The 16,033-nt window shown below is 45.7% G+C and overlaps 1 long non-coding RNA gene across 2 annotated transcripts in view; it reads left to right on the top strand.

The window, feature by feature from the left end:
* The window catches only part of LOC121828976 (uncharacterized), a 28,387-nt gene extending 12,963 nt beyond the window's left edge, over nucleotides 1–15,424 (top strand). The window contains exons 3-4 of one of the 2 annotated variants that reach the window (XR_013051004.1): nucleotides 814–885; nucleotides 14,549–15,424. This is a non-coding gene — a long non-coding RNA (uncharacterized LOC121828976). The remainder of the gene's footprint in view (nucleotides 1–813; nucleotides 886–14,548) is intronic. The other variant, XR_006071751.2, reaches the window with a different exon arrangement.
* The last annotated feature ends 609 nt before the right edge of the window (nucleotides 15,425–16,033 follow it).

Genomic DNA, 16,033 nt, shown 5'->3' with positions numbered 1-16,033 from the left:
GGTTGGAACCTTCCAGATCAAAGCTGGAATGGCTACCCCCTTTTGTCTAAATAAGAAGGTTCTAACCTAATACAAGACTATATACAAAGAAATGGTTATCAAATATTGTCCAGAAGTAATGAGGGATAATGACCTAGATAAGATGGAACTACAACCAATTCGAACAATATCAAGCAAGAAACAAATACTAAAATCCAGAGAAGTCTAGAACATAGGTAAATGCATGTTACAAAGATCATTCCAAAAGGTGTCCTATCCTAAAGAACCTGAATCTAATACTTAATATGTTCTATTTAAGATATTTTATATATATACTAAGTTGTAACTATAACTGCTAGTCTTTAATCCCATCAAAGACCTCAGAAGGAATGTAATGGTACCTGAGAAATGGAAGATGGATGCAAGCAACTTTCAGGAATCTTGTAAGAGTAGACAGAGACAGCTGGCAGCCTGGACAGTCACCTAATGATTCTCAGCATTGTTGGTGTATTCAAATTGGCTACAGGCCTAGGGTATCTGACAGACCATTTTTAGAAGCAGGAATTCTGAAAGACCATCTTACCCTGTCTTGGCAGAATTCAGAAGTTACTTTTTCTTGTGTCCTGCTTGTCCAGAAGGATAGCATTTATACTGTTAGCAGTTGAGGCAAGGGCAGTTCTTTGTCCAATAGGCCATTTTGTGCCAAGAAGACAAACTTCCAACTGGAAATGTCTTAGAAGCCCAACATTCTCTTGGGATCAAATTGGTGCTACCAGGAACAATTGTGTCTCACGTCAACAGAATTCTAAGTTATTTAAATGTCATATTCTCTAGGTCCATGAAGTGTTTGAAGACTACCTGTCCATCGGACCTATGTTATCTGTGAATCTGGATAACCTAACTAACGTAACTATAGAGATGACAAGCATAGGTGACTATAAATCTATAAGTCTTATCTACCTAAATAACCTAAGGACTAAGGCTTCCCATAAACAAGATAAACAGTCTATAAGCAAATGTATGGTAAAGGACGATATCTTCAAAATTGTGACAATACACAGGATATTTATAAAAGAGGTAGGAATGTATAGTGCAATATGCAATATGACAATAGTCTTAAATATATATCAATATACAGAATATCCTAAACAGAAGTAGAACATACATACAGTATGACAGATATAAATTTACATTGTATCAATATACAAATATTTCAAATAAGAGTAGAAATACATGTACATTATAACAATATAGTTCTGTAGTTGTATCAATATACAACTTATCTTAAACAGGAATATAAAAATAGTTTACATTTTTATCAACATATAAGAATCCATAACAGTGCAAATTACAGTGCAAATTATCTAAGGCTGTTATTTTACTAAATTTGTTTACTAGTATATATAATAATCTACCATGATATCTCCCTAAGTTGCTTTTGCCAGGGTATTTTATCACAGCAACAGGAAAAGTAACTAACTCAAGAAGGCAGAATTACCCTAGAGACTCACTTTCTGGGGACATGTGTTGAGGTTATAGACACACAGGAAGACAAATAAGAAAAATGAATTTAAAAAAATAAATAAGTATAATTTTGCTCTTTAGTTGAACAAAACTACCCTTTGTGGACAAGCTCTTCACTGGCAGGATTGTGCTAATTTTATTGCAATTTGTTTGCAGTGTTATGTTCTGGGTTAAGAGCACTCTGAAAATGATTCTTTTTAGAGTGCAGTAGAGGAGCCGCTGGGCTGACAGGCTGATTGCCAGGCTGGCAAGTGATGTATTCAGTGACGTCAGTTCTTTCATACTCCTGCAGCAGAGCTGATGTTCAGGTGCTCAGTCAATAGGCTGGCTCAGAAGCTCTCCATGGAAGTGTCTTGGGATACCGAGACTATACACTTGCTTTTCTTTTGAGCTCCCGCTAAGGTTCCTAAAAGCTCACGTGGACAAGCTGATAAGAGGCCTGGTTTTGAAAGCCTTTCTGACAGCACAAGGGGTCCCTGGTCAGCAGATGATGGGGGGACCCTTCAAGTTTCCCCAACTCCCTCCCTGCATCTCGCTGGTGGCCAGATTTGAGGACAGTCAGGACAAACACAAAGTGAGTTCAGTATCTGTGCCTTTGTTCTCTTAGATCAAGGACCCTACAACTAACCAGGAGTACCAGGCTTGTCTTCCAGTGTTTTATGCCAATTCCTGTCTCTCATGGGGCACAGACCTCCAGTGTCTAAATGATGAGCACTGAGAACAGAATAGGTGATGCCCCAGAACTGCAGCTTTGTAGGGGTGAGGCTGTCCAGGCACATGCTGTGGACCAGCTACAGAGCTACTCTTGACCTGGCCTCTCCTGGACTTCTGCCTGAGGCAGCATTTAACAGGTGAATCTGTCTTGCTCAGAGTTGCCTTCTTGATGAAATGATTTGCTATCCCCACTCCAGTATATGGAGCTATGGTTTTTGGTGCTCAGGCTGAGCCTCTCTGCTGGAAGCCACTCTGGCAAGCTGGAAATAAGAACCCTTGCCTGAAAAGAATGGTGTTGTAAAATAAATAAATAAAAAAATAAAAAAAAAAAGAACCCTTGCCTGTTCACTGGGGAGAAAGAAACATTCAGCTAAATTTTCAGCACAAATTACTATGCTTGCATTGAACCATGGGCAAGCAGCACTGACCAGCCTGCATCCTCACAACAGAGTCAGATGTAGGCAGCTGGTATGCCTTGGAAGGGGTGGTAATGCTGTGGTGCAGCTCAGTGTAGATTCAAGCATTTAAGTATTCATCTCCCCTCAGCACACATGTCTGGATTTATTTGGGCAAAAGATTTGGGGTCAGGAAATCTAGGCACAGCTGTGGTTCTCTAGAGCTGCCTACCAAACATTTGCAACAAGAAAAACAAACAACAACGAAAATCACATAGATGCCTTTGCATCCTCGAGGCCCTGAAAATGAGCGTGAAGAGTGGCAGGGCAAGGAGGGCTGAGGGGAGGCGCCTAGGGCTTCTGTGCACAGGGCCTCGGATCTCACAGTCAAATGCCTAGCTGTAGGGAACCCTGACTCTCTTCTACGTTGAGAAATCCTAGAAGCCTTCGTGTTCCCAACAGTGTGTGTCCTTGGAGTGTGTCACTACTATGCATTTGACCACGAGTTCTGCTTGGGTTCCAGGGATGCCATGGAGGAGTAGTGTGTGCCCTACCACTTCCACCTTGTACTCTAGGGTCAGTGATTAGCCTCTGCTCCCTGGAGGCTTCTCACAACCCCCCATTTATAGGAGATTGTATCAGGCCTGGAAATACCCAGTCATGGCCCCTTAAGCTTCGAAAGCTTGATACTCATCTGGGCCTTTCCAGACTTGGTCTTTCAGAGGGTGTCCAGTCTGTGGGTGCTGAGTAAGTGTGTGAGATAGTCCTCATGTTGGCCAAGACCTGCACCCACCAGCACCTGCGACTGAGGAGATGGGAACCCTGTGGACAATTTAGATACAGCACCAGTCTCTGGGACTACCATGATGAGGAATCACAAACTGAGTGGATTAGGTAATGGAAATTAATTCCCAGTTCTTGAGGTCAGGGCTATTGGATGGAAATGTCACAGGGCTGTCTTGGCTCTGAAAGTTCAAGGGAGGGTCCTTCTTGCCTTTTCCAGCTTCTGATGGCTCCTGGCATCCCCTGGTGGTGGCCTCATCACTACTGTCCCTGCTGATTTTCAAGTTATCTGTCTGTGTATTTCAGATCCTCCTCTCCTTACAAAGACTCACTCATTGGGTTTGAGGTCACCACAACACAATGTGACCTCATCTTAGGCAATGACATTCATTGGCAAAGAGCTGTAGGGTCAGAGGACCCCCAGCCTTCTGCAGACCAGAGAAGACCCTGGCTTCTGCTTGATTGTCTCTTGCACTTGTTCTTATTCTCTTATTTTTCATGTTTGTTTGTTTGTTTGTTTGAGGCAGGGGTCTTGATATGGCCCAGACTGGCCTCAAACTCTAACTCACCCTTCTTAGTCCCCTGAGTTCTGGAATTACAGGCAAGGGCCTTTTTTAGTTGTTGTTTTCACACAGGTACTCATGATGTGTCCCTAGCTGGCCTGAAGCTCTCTGTGTAGTCAGGCTGACCTCAAACTCATAGAAATTAGACTGCCTCTGCATCCCGAGTGCTAGAATTAAAGGCGTGCACTGCCACACTCAGTGTCATAGACACTGCTCTGTTACTGTGAAGAGACAACATGACCATTACAAAAGAAAACAATTGGGGACTTGTTTACAGTTTCAAAGTTTAGTTCATTATCATCATGGCTAGGAGGAGCATGGCAGCACACATGGTGCTGGAGAAGGAGCTGAGAGCTTTACTTTCTGATCCTGAGGTGGGGGTGGCTTGGGCTTTTGAAACCTCAAAGCCCATTTCCAGTGACACACTTCTTCCAACAAGGCCACACCTAATTCTTCTCAAATAATGCTACCCCCTGATGACTAAGCATTCAAATATATGAGCCAATGGGGGCCATTCTTATTCAAACCACCACACCCAGCAAGGACATCTTTTTATTGCAAAGCATATTCTGTCAAAAGCAGCCACTTTTTTCTGTCTCCCTGCTGGAGTCTGTTTTGATTCTGTCAACTTTGAGCTGCCAGTAGGCAGGAGTTGAGACGCTTAGTCCTGAGCACACTTGGTACTTCAACATACCCTTAACCATGACAACTCAGCAGCTGGCAATTGAAGTGTGTTTCAACAGTTGGTGTCCAAGTCAGCTGCATGCTTTCTCCATATGATGTTGAATATCCCATCTCAGATGAGAAGTAAGTCAGTCTGCTAACTTCCAAGTTGTGGAGAGCTGCCAGGTGAGCTCACAAATAACACCTACATCACCTGTGTAGACTCGGACTAGCCAGATCTCTGCACACAGGATGATGCCCTTGCCTCTGTGGCAGATGCCAGTAGATACTTGGGCTGGAGAGCATACACTGGAACTGTGAGCATTAAGCCTGCAAATTCCTGGAAAAATCTAGAACAGGGACCACCTCATCTTACAGTGCAGCAGGCCAGCATCTAAGATCCTAGTACCTTCAACACAGAGGGATCACCACCTTCACTGCTAAGATGGGGCTGAGTACGTGGTGAGGATGCAGGTGAGGATGTTGCCTTTTAAATCCAACAGCTCTGTGACCTTGAAGTATCTCTCACCCTTAACATTTCATCTGACATGTGTGGTGAGACAAAAATTAAACCCCAAACAAGTGAAAAAGGAAAATACTGATAGGAACAGAACAAAAATCAGGAAGCAAGCAAACAACATGGCAAGTCAGAAAAGCTGCAAATCGACTCTGAAAAGGTGATGCAATTAGTAAAAGTGATCAAAAACAAAAGGGAAGACATGTTTTCTACATCAGGAACAATACAGATTTTGGAAGGTGCTATGGTTTGAAGGTGTTTGACTGGTCACCAGCTGGTAGCACTGTTTTGAGAGTATGGAACCTTTAGGAACTGGGGGCCTAGCTGGGGGAAGTGGGTAGTTGGATTATGGGTTATAGCCTAGCCTTGGGTGTGGCCTGAGCACTCAGCTTCCTGATTCACTAAATGTGAGTAAGCAGCCTTGTACTCTGACTGCACTCCATTCTACAGTCATGTCTTCCTGAAACCAAGAACCCAAATAAGCCCCTCCTCGATGTGCTGGGTGGTTTCATGTCAACTTGACACAAGCTAAAGTCACTTTAGATGAGGGACCCTCGATTGAGAAAATGCCTCTGTAAGATCAGGCTGCAGTCAAGCCTACAGGGTATTTTCTTAAGTAGTGATTGATGGGGGAGAGCCCAGCCCATTGTGGGTGTTTCCATCCCTGGCTGGTAGTCCTGGGTTCTATAAGAAATCAAGTTGAGCAAGCTGTGAGGAACAAGCCAGTAAGCAGCACCCCTCCAGGGCCTCTTCATCAACTCCTGCCTCCAGGCTCCTGCCCTGTTTGAGTTTCTGTTCTGACTTCCTTCAGTGATAAGCAGTGCTGTGAAAGTGTACGCCAAATCAACCCCTCCTCTCCAAGTTACTTTGGTCACCGTGTTCCGCTGCAGCAATAAAAACCATAGCAAAGATGCTCAAGTTGTTTACCAGGCATTTTGTCATAGTGGCCAGATAATAACTAATAAGGGAATATTGTGAACAGCCTCAAGCTAGGAAATCTCATCATAGAGAAAATGGAAAATCCACTTAAAAACATTATTAACCAAAGCAGAAGCAGGAATGAGGAAAATTTAGAACTATATAAATAGTTGTAACCTATGAAAGGAACTGGAGTCAAGCAAAACAACCTCGCCACACCAGACTCCAATCTCAGTGGATAAATTCTGCATATACCTAAGGAAGAGAGATTACAAACTGTAGTCTCTTTCAGAAAATACAGGAAGGAAAACATTTTGTTTGTGAGTCCAAGCTATGTTTCCTGGTAAATGTTTAACGAGTTATTCTCCAGGACGGGAAGGTGTGATTTGTAGTATGTTCATGGCACAAGCGCTTACTTGCACCTGCTCATTTCAGGCACTCAGGGTAGCACCGAGGGCACATGGATGGTAGGAGATCACATGGCTGGCCCTCAAAAGGCAGCACAAGTTGGCTCCTGTGTAACACCAAAGCTAGCATGGTCTAATTCCAAAGCTGTCAAAGATATTACAAGTAATGGAAGTGACAAACCAAATGTTTCTTATAAATGGAAATCGTTCACAAAATACTAGCAAGTCAAAACCAGCAATACAATGCCTAAGGACTGCTTCTCCCTAGAATGAATGCAAGGTTGGGTCAATGCTCAAATGTCAATTTATTTTTACCATATTAACAGATCAAGGCAAAAGTCTATGATTATCTAGCTAGAACAAAAATAAAATCACCATTTTAAACACATTTCCATAATAAACATCTATTCATAAGCTGAAGTTAAAGAGAAGTTGATGTGATAAGAAGCACACACTGAAAACTTACAGTTTTTCTTTAAGACTCAAAGTCATGTTTCTGACCTTGAGATAAGCAATGAGCCCGTTGGAAGGAAACACACACACACAAATACCCCTTAACAAAACAAGGGGGAGCTGGAGAGATGGCTCTTCTGGAAGACCTCAGTTCTTGTCCCAGAACTCACAGAGTGGTTTACAATCATCTGTAACTCCAGTCCAGGGGCATCTGACACCCTCTTCTGGCCTCCATGGGCACCAGACATCCAGGTAGTATACAAACATACATGCAGGTAAGACACCCATAAACACAAAAACAAATTTGATTTTTAAAAAGTGTGCAAAGGGGCTGGAGAGACAGTTCAATGGCTAAGAGCATGTTCTTCTCTTGCAGAGGACTGAGTTCAGTTCCCAGCACCCACATCAAGTGGCTGGCAACCAACTGTCACTCCAACTCCAGTGCATACGTGTAATGTGTGTGTGGTATATGTGCATATTTGGGTATGTGTACCTGTGCATGCATATGGCGGAGGACAGAGAAGGATATCAGGTAGCTTTTTCTATCACTCTCTGCCTTATTTCCTCAAGACAGAGTCTTTCCCTGAACCTAGAAATAGACTGGTGGCAGCAAACCCCAGAAGTTCTCTTATGTCTGCCCAGTACCTATGGGATTATAAGCAAGTGTGCATTCATGCCCAACTTTTTTTTTCACATAAGTACTGGAGATTCAAACTCAGTTCATCATGCTCTGACCCACAAGCCACCTCCCCAGCCCACGAAAGCTTGTCAAAGGCATCTTTAAGAAAATGAAAAGACATGTTAAGGTTAGGAGAAGCATTCGCCTATATGTGCTGAAAGACTTATATCCATAACATTGTGGCTCACTTCAGCAGAGCAGGGCAGAGACAGACACTTGACAGTGACAAGAAACCAACACCCAGTAAGCCTAGGAGAAGCTGGTTAATTCTATCGGTCTCCAGTGAAATGCACATGCTGTCACCAGCTACTGTAAGACCCAGCCTGGAAAAGACTGATTCGACCTGGCCCTCTCACTGGCAATTGGGACTTTAATCCATTGTCATGGGTATGGTCCCTTTGCATAACAAGTATTTTTTTTCTCATAAAACAAGACTTCCCCCATCCTGTGATCCAGATGGTCAGGTAAGAGACACGTGAATGAACATCCACACAGATGGACGTTCTCCTGAAACTTTGTTCATGGTGTCTTCAGATGGTGACCTTGTCCAGTGAGTTCTTGTGGCAATTCGTTTGAGCCAGAGTACTTCTCAGCAATTTCCGTGAAATAGACGTTGGAGTCTTACAGGTCATGATGACTCCCTGGGACATTGTGCTGGAAAAAGAAACCAGACACAGGACACATTTAATGAACTCACACAAGGAGTGAAGTTCTAGAAACATACTGGACTAGCAAAACAAAACAAAGCCAGAAGGCAACTGCCTGGTGTCAGATGCTGGCTAAGAGGAGGCACAAGGCACATTCTGGGTGCTCATGAATTTCTCAGGTGCACAGGTTTGTAAAACCTCGGTTACACCTTCTGTGTATGTAAATGCAGCAGCAGGAACACGGAATGGAATTGCTGGGTGGTGGGGTGATAGTTGATATTGTCAACTCAACAGCATGGAGAATTACCTAGGAAATAATACTCTGGACACATCTGTGAGGGAGTTTCTAGATTGTGTTAATTGAGATGGGAATATCCAGCCTAAATCTTGGTGGCATCATTCTACGAACAGGGCTCCTATGTTTATGAGCAGCAGCAGCATATCCCCCTGCCTCCACTTCATGGTCTTGCTGCCACATCTTCCCAACCATGATCAACTGTACCCCCTCAAACTGTGAGCCCAAATAAGCCCTTTCTCTAGGGCAGTGAAGAAAATAACTAATCCATGGACAATACCATTTTTCACTCCCAACAGCAGTGACTTACAAGTTCTGCCTACTTATGTGTGGGTGGTCCCTTACACACAGTTGTTGTGTTGGGTGTGTAATGGCAACTCATTCTAATATGCAATTCCCTGGCTTGCCAGAGCAGGTGGGGCATTTGAGCCAACAGTAGGGGCACCAGCCAGGAAACCAGATGTTGGGGCCCGAATGAGACCCTGCCTTCAGCTGGACTCAGGCTGCTGACCCATCATCAGCTTTGTGCACGTGTGTGAAGCTAATTACAACCATCTACCAAATCTGAGGATTTGCCGTACAGACAGCACTGATGGCATCAAGCCTGTTGCAAAGCAGTTTTTCTCAGCAAGATATGGCTGAAGCAGAGGCTATGGAGATATGGAACAGAGGGAGGGCCGACCACCTCAGAGCACTGTTCGTCCACAGGCAAGGTGAAACCCTGGAGGACAGCGATATTCACACCTCTTGATGACTATGTGGCCATGAGTGTGTTAATTGAACACACTTTCACTGTGACTCGAAAGGCAGATGGGTGTGCAGCTAAGGATGTGCACAGCTACTCACACCACCCTCCAGTGTATTTTGGATCCCCAGAGCTATAGTGTGGAAGGTGACTCTGGGAAACACTGTAGTGTGCAGGTAGATGGCTTCACTGCTTCCCTTTCTCTGTCAAGGCTATTGCCATTTCTTCTGCCTTGCTGTGCAAACAGATTTAAAAATTGCTGTTATGACAATGAGGCTTTTTAATCACTTTGAATGTAAGATAAAACGATACCAGAATAACAGTTGCCAAGCCACATGCCCAGATTCCGGGCAGCAGAAGGGCCTCCCGTGACACATGCTGAGATGGGCTCAGCGTCTTACTTGCCTGGAACAAAGCAACGCCTGCTGTCACTTTAAAAAAAAAACCACACACTTGTTATTTTGAAGTAATGATAGACCCACAGGAGGCTGAGGACAGACGGCCCAGCGATGTCCGCTGCATATCTCACCCAAGTCCCTCAGTATCACTTGGGGAAATTGTGATCCCACATAACACCCTGGATGTGATGTCCCTATAGTATATCTGTCCTTTCTATATAACCAACACCAGTGAGACCTAGAGTTGCCCCCTAGCTACCAGGCTTTCCTCCCCCACCCTGCCACTCCTAGATACCCTTCGCAGGCACATCCTGCCCCTCAGGTACTTGTGTGTCCCCCAACTCTGTATACTAAGTATTATGAGACAAAGAAGGCAGGTCTGGACTGAATTCAAGCTCTGAGGACAGCTTTCCCCCCTCAGTACCCCCTCCAAGATCTCTTCTTGCTCTGTATCAATGGTCACTGTTCCATAGCTGAGTAGTGGCTATGATGTGCTGAGCCACAATCCTTTACCCATCACCTACACAGGACATTGTTTCTAGTTTCTGGCCGTTAACGACATAACTGCCATGAATAAGCTGAACAAGTTTCCATTTCTCTGAATAAAACCTCAGAACTGCAGCTGCTGAATAGCTCAAATGCACACACTTCTGCAGTGGCTGTACCATTTACATTCTCACCAACATTGTATGAGTGGCCACACTTCCAGCCTTGTCAGTTTCTTGGACTGACCTCTAGCTCACAATCCTCCTGCTTCCATCCTGAGTGCTGGGATCCTATGTGTGTGCTGCCAGACATGGCTCCATCTTTGTTTCTATCTCAGCCACTCTGACTGGGGCAAGCGGAGCTTCCCCATGGTCCCACTTGCATTCCCTGGTGGTGGACACTGAGGACCTTCGCATGCCCCATTTCTCCTCTGGAAGCCTTTTGGGTGGGATGACTCTTCATGGTTCTAGTTTCCGTGTGGGTTGCTTGTTTTTCACTATTGAGCTTTGAGAGTCCCTCTGCGTGTTCACCGGTCCATGGTTTGCTGATGTTTTCACTCTGCCTGTAGCTTGTGTTTTCATCCTCTTAATAGTCTTTAATTTAAACTAATTTCTTCAACTAACTTTAGTTATTTCCACTGCAGCTAGTGAGGCTTCAGGAATTTCCAGGCTATAAGTAAGGTGTTTTCCTGGCTGGTCATCCTTCCAACATGGTTTCCCTGGTAACCTGGTTCCTATGAGCTCAATTGGTTTAAGGCAGCTGATAGTGTGTCAAATTCAAATGTAATTGTTTTCTCCAGGAGACTTGATCTGTATGCTAGACAGAATGTATGCTGCCATTGTTCAGCATCAAAAGTTCCTCCTGCGGAGGCACACCTGCCTTCACTCCCTAGAGACCATGATACTGAGAAGCAGGAGCAGGCTGGGTGTTTGTAGAGAACAGAGGTGACTCTGTGCCATATTCAGATCCATACAAATGCCACAAGGTGGGATGGAAGCTACTTTGTGCTGCCCTCCAGCAGTCCCATGGGGCCTCACCTTCATGAGTCTCTTTCCCATCCTGTTAGACTGTTTTAACATTAGTTCAGTCAAAAGCTAATGGCCACATGACTTTTCAAAGGTGTGCAGGTGGCATATCTATCCTTAAGACCTTGTCAGGGCTGAGGAGACCCAAATGGGCCAGTCACTCTACCTCTAAGTCTACAGTGAAAATAAGGTGGGCTTAGTTCACCTATGAATGTATCTCGCCGTGACACCCTAACTCCACAACTAGCTCAGCTATCCTCAGCACAAGTGTATGCACCAGGGACAGTACACAACAGTGCCTTCCTGTGATCCTGCATATACACTGTCCCTCTGTTCGTGACTATGACTGCTCCATTGACAGGTGTCAGGAGGGGTCAGGAGAGCAATGTGTCATACCACAGTGAGGGAGGCCATTTTCTTCTGTAAATGATTTAATTTTTCATTACATTTAAAATTTTATTTCTCTGTGTGGGCTTATGTATGCCACAGTGTATGTGTGGAAGTCATAGGACAGCTTATACAAGCTCTTGGGTCCTGGAGCTAAAACCCCAGATGGCAAGCACCCTTACCTGCTGAACCATCTTGTCAGACCTATTTTTAACATCTTTGAAACAGAAGCTCAGAATCTGCACGCAGCACTGGTGGGGATGTAAAATAGTGCAGCTGCTTTGGAAAAGCTCATGGATCTTCAAAAGGTTAAAAATGGGAACACCATGTGATATCACAATTCCACAATGCTCATAGCAAAGTTGCTTAGAAAAGCCAAGGGATGGGAACAGCCCAAATGCCCATCTCCTGATGTGTGGACAGATAAGATGTAGGTTCATGTAAAGAGGAATGTTGTTCATTCACAAAAAAGGCCATGTGTATTGCCATGTGACCTGAGCCTCCAGGACATGATATGAAAGAAATGAGACACGGAAGGCCATATATCAAGGCTGGGAGATAGCTTAGTGGGTAAAAGTACTTGCTCTGTAAGTGTGAAGACCTGAGTTCGAGTTCCCAACATGCGTATATAAAGCCAGGCATTGTTGTACCTGCCTGGAGCACCAGCACCACGGATCAGAGACAGGCAGATGTTGAGAGTTGACTGGCCAGCCAGCTTAGTTGAAATGGTGAGCTTCTCACTTGAGAAAGACCCTGTCTCAAGGCAGTAAGGCGTGACAGAGGAAGGCACCTGACATCCTGTTTTGGCCTCCACATGCACATCCACACACTCACATGCATGCCCAACACACATATACAATACACCATAGTCACACACACAAAGCAGGCCATATAACGTGTGAGTCCACAGACATGGAGGACCCAGAGCACACAAATCTGTACACACAGAAACAGATGATGGAGCACCCCCTGATTCTCCTCAGCCTCTGAGGGTTCAGTAAGAATATGCTACCACAAGGTACAGGATTCTACGGATCTAGAGTTTGCCAGTCTGCTAGTTCCCCACCAGGACTTCCCAGGCCCCAGGATCATAAGGAATGAATTCCTGTTCTTTGCAGCTCAGTGGCCTGTGCTACAGCAGCCAGAATAGAAAGGAGCCCCTCAGTCTACGAGAAAGGCCAAGATGGGGCACTATCCACCATGGTCCTGCAAATTTTCACTGATTTGACTGACTCCTTCTCCAGCCCAACTCATTGAGGCCTTAGCCACATCCCATGAGCTCATACCCACACTTTAGTCAGGCCTTGGGGAGAAGAGCCACTTGGCCTCCATGTCTTATTGCCTCCTGCCCAGGGGTTGGCCAGTGGGTTCCAAAGCCCACAGCATCCTATGATGCCCAAGTCTTAGAGGAAACTATTAACCGGGGAACTCATGGCTGGACATTGCATAATCAATTCATAGGAACCAAATTAGCCCTGAGTCCCAAATCCTCAAGTTACAGACCAATTGGGCTAAGCCAGAGTCACAGATCTTGAACTCAGAAAATGGCTTTTCCAAATGGTTTATCTGGCAGCTTTTAAGTTCATTATTAACTTAAAGTGTACCTTCCTGGTTCGTTTTTAAAGAAAGCCTTGACCAAGCTTTGTGTTGGCCAAGCAGGTCCTCTGTACTCCAGCGAACACTTTCAGCATTAGATTTGGACAAGGAAGGGCTGTAGACAGTTCTCACACCCTCCTGGCCCTTGCCCTGCTGACCTCCTAGTGGCTTCTCAGGAGAATCACCCTCCGTTGGGGGAGGAGGTTAGGAATTCTGATAGTTTTCTTACAAAGGCAGGCTGCATCTGCCTTGTCCTCAGGGTTGAACAAAAGGTTCGAATGGCCAGAGTGGCTGAGATGTCCAGAGCCTCTGCTGTGAGCCCTGAGCACAAGTCTTTCCTCACTGGGCAGAGCGTGGTGTGGGGTCCTCTGCAGTGTTGCCAAGTGGCACGAGATGGCACGTGCCAGAAACAAAGGGCCTGGGGAGTGGGTGTCAGCAACAGTGCTGGAAGAGCCTCCCACTTGGCAGAGAAGCAAAGCAAATGTGCTGGGGAGCATGTGGGGCATTCTGTCACCCAGCCTTGCCCCGCCCTCATCCTTGTCCTTGGTCTGTGTGCCGCCATGCAGCATGGCATTCACAAGGAACTGCTGCATCGTGCTATATTTAAGGACACACCCACCTACCCAGGCCACACAATGCAGCAGAAACACACCGTGAGGCTTGAACTACAGAGGAAGGGGCCAAAGGACCACCCTACCATACAACTGCCAATACCCCAGCCTGTGGGATCTCCGGGGTTCCACCTCCAGGCTGGATCCATAGGGAGGGCCCAGGAGCCCAGGCTTTACTCAGTCTTTCACAGCAGCATTTATTTGGGTGTTTTTAGAAAAATTTTAAATGAGGATATGGACCTACTGTGTTGTAGCACAAGCACTCCTAGCTGTCTGGGTAGTGGCATGTCCATAGCTAAGTCCAATTTGGCTCAGGCAAGGCTGGAAGCCGTATGTGTTAGCCAGCATGATTGTACACACAGCAGAGATCCTGCCTCTAGGGTCTGCTAGGGCCAAGCCTCACCTCAGGCCTGCCCAGTTAGACTCTCGCTCCTGAACATGTACCATTCTGGAAATGTGACCCTCACCCATGTCCTTGGAGTAGAAATCAGTAGGATTCTATGCAGTTACATGCAGGTGTCTAAATGCACACATGTGAGCATGTGTGCGGGTGTCTGAGTCCACACACGTGAAGATGTGAAGGTGCCTGAATGCATGCATGTGAGCACGAGTACATGTGTCTAAATGCATATATAATCATGAGTATGCATGCAGATGCCACTATTGGTGTGTTCATGTGTGTGTGTGTGTGTGTGTGTGTGTGTGTGTGTGTATACAATCCCCAGCAGACCCTTTACGTTCTCTCTGCCTCTCTTTTTTCCAGACTCAGCTGGAAGAGGCACTACTGGCAAGGATCAAAATGTCCCATGCAGTCCCAGAAAGTGAAGTCTGTGTGGCTAATAGACAAGTGGGTCTCCAGGCCCCTTGGAGGAAGAGCAGACAAGCCTAAAATTTTATGCCTGAGAGCTCCGCTGACATGTACTGGAAGGCAAAGGCATTTATCACCCAGTGTCACATGGCAGGGTCATAAACAGTTAATCTTCAGCAAAGCGCAGAAGGAAGCATTGTTGGAGACCCCTTCCAACAGAAAGAACACATTAGGCTTAACTACCAGGTGCATCTTTAAATGCCGGTTACTACTCACATTGCCGCACAGACCCGTCTGTGAAGCTAGTGGGTGGAGATGCTGGGTGGTATCACCGGCTTCAGAATTGCATCCCCCAGAGTGCCTCTCTGGAGACTAGAAGAGGGGAGGGATCCTTGGGGTTGGCCATTCTTGCCCCAGCTTTTTATGTGGTCTGCATGGGAGCAGCCACAGGCTAGGCTTCCCTTTTTGCTTGGATTTCTAACCAGACCCTCTTCCTGCAATGCTAAACTGACTGTTTGTTTCTGCAGGGGTTGCACCCAAACAGCTATGGTCTGGGCCCCTCATCACCTGAGACTTGAGTCTGAGAATGGCATGCGGTGCCTCAGCCATCTCAGAACAAACACATATCTGGGAGCTATGGCACTTTTGACTTTCCTAGTGGCCTTTACCTCTTGTCATGATCTCTGCATAGCTCCAGGCATACCTTGTCCCAGTTGTGAGCTCCTATTTATGGCTATTCCTGCATATACTGTTGCATGATATGTATTTTGCATGTTTTGTAAGAAACAACCTCTGAGTTTATTTTTTCAAAATAAAGATGGAGACAGTAAAGATGCGGAGGGACCTTGAAACTACAGTCTGCACCCCCTACTTGCTGGTCACAGGTCTGTCACATCTGAGCTGCTGTGACCTGCAGCATGCTCCTCTCTGGCCATTCAGGCGGGAGGTCCTGAGTCCTTGTCTCCTGCTGGTGGGCTTCTATGTATCCTGGGACAATGGGGGTGATGACTAGCTTGTTTTGGAGGAGGGGTCCTCAATTTGCATTTCAATGGTTTTTATTAATCCACCTGCACGCGCACGAGTGCGAGCACACACAAACACACACACGAACATACACACTCCATTTCTGTGCTGTGCAAGGCATAATTTCAGCAGCTTCAGAAATAAAAGGGGACAAATGGTATTGTTCTTCCCAATCTACAGATGTTTACTCTGCCCCCCTCTATTTCCACTTCTGTCTAGTCAGTGACGACATAAACACGACGTGTCTCCTTGGTGTCTCCAAAGGGCTTTGTTTCCCGGGACAGCAGCCTATTATGATGTCACACTGCGGGACAGTAATGACGCCCCCGTGAGACAATGGGGAGACCTATTGTGAGGCAGGCAAAGGAGGAGGCTGTGAAGAAGGAGGGGAAGCGGGGTCTCGTAAGGAGAGAAAGG

This window comes from Peromyscus maniculatus, chromosome 4 (assembly GCF_049852395.1).
Source record: "Peromyscus maniculatus bairdii isolate BWxNUB_F1_BW_parent chromosome 4, HU_Pman_BW_mat_3.1, whole genome shotgun sequence".
Taxonomy (NCBI): Eukaryota; Metazoa; Chordata; class Mammalia; order Rodentia; family Cricetidae; genus Peromyscus; species Peromyscus maniculatus.
The sequence above is the reverse complement of the archived record's forward strand: the minus strand, read 5'-3'. Positions and strand labels throughout refer to the sequence as shown.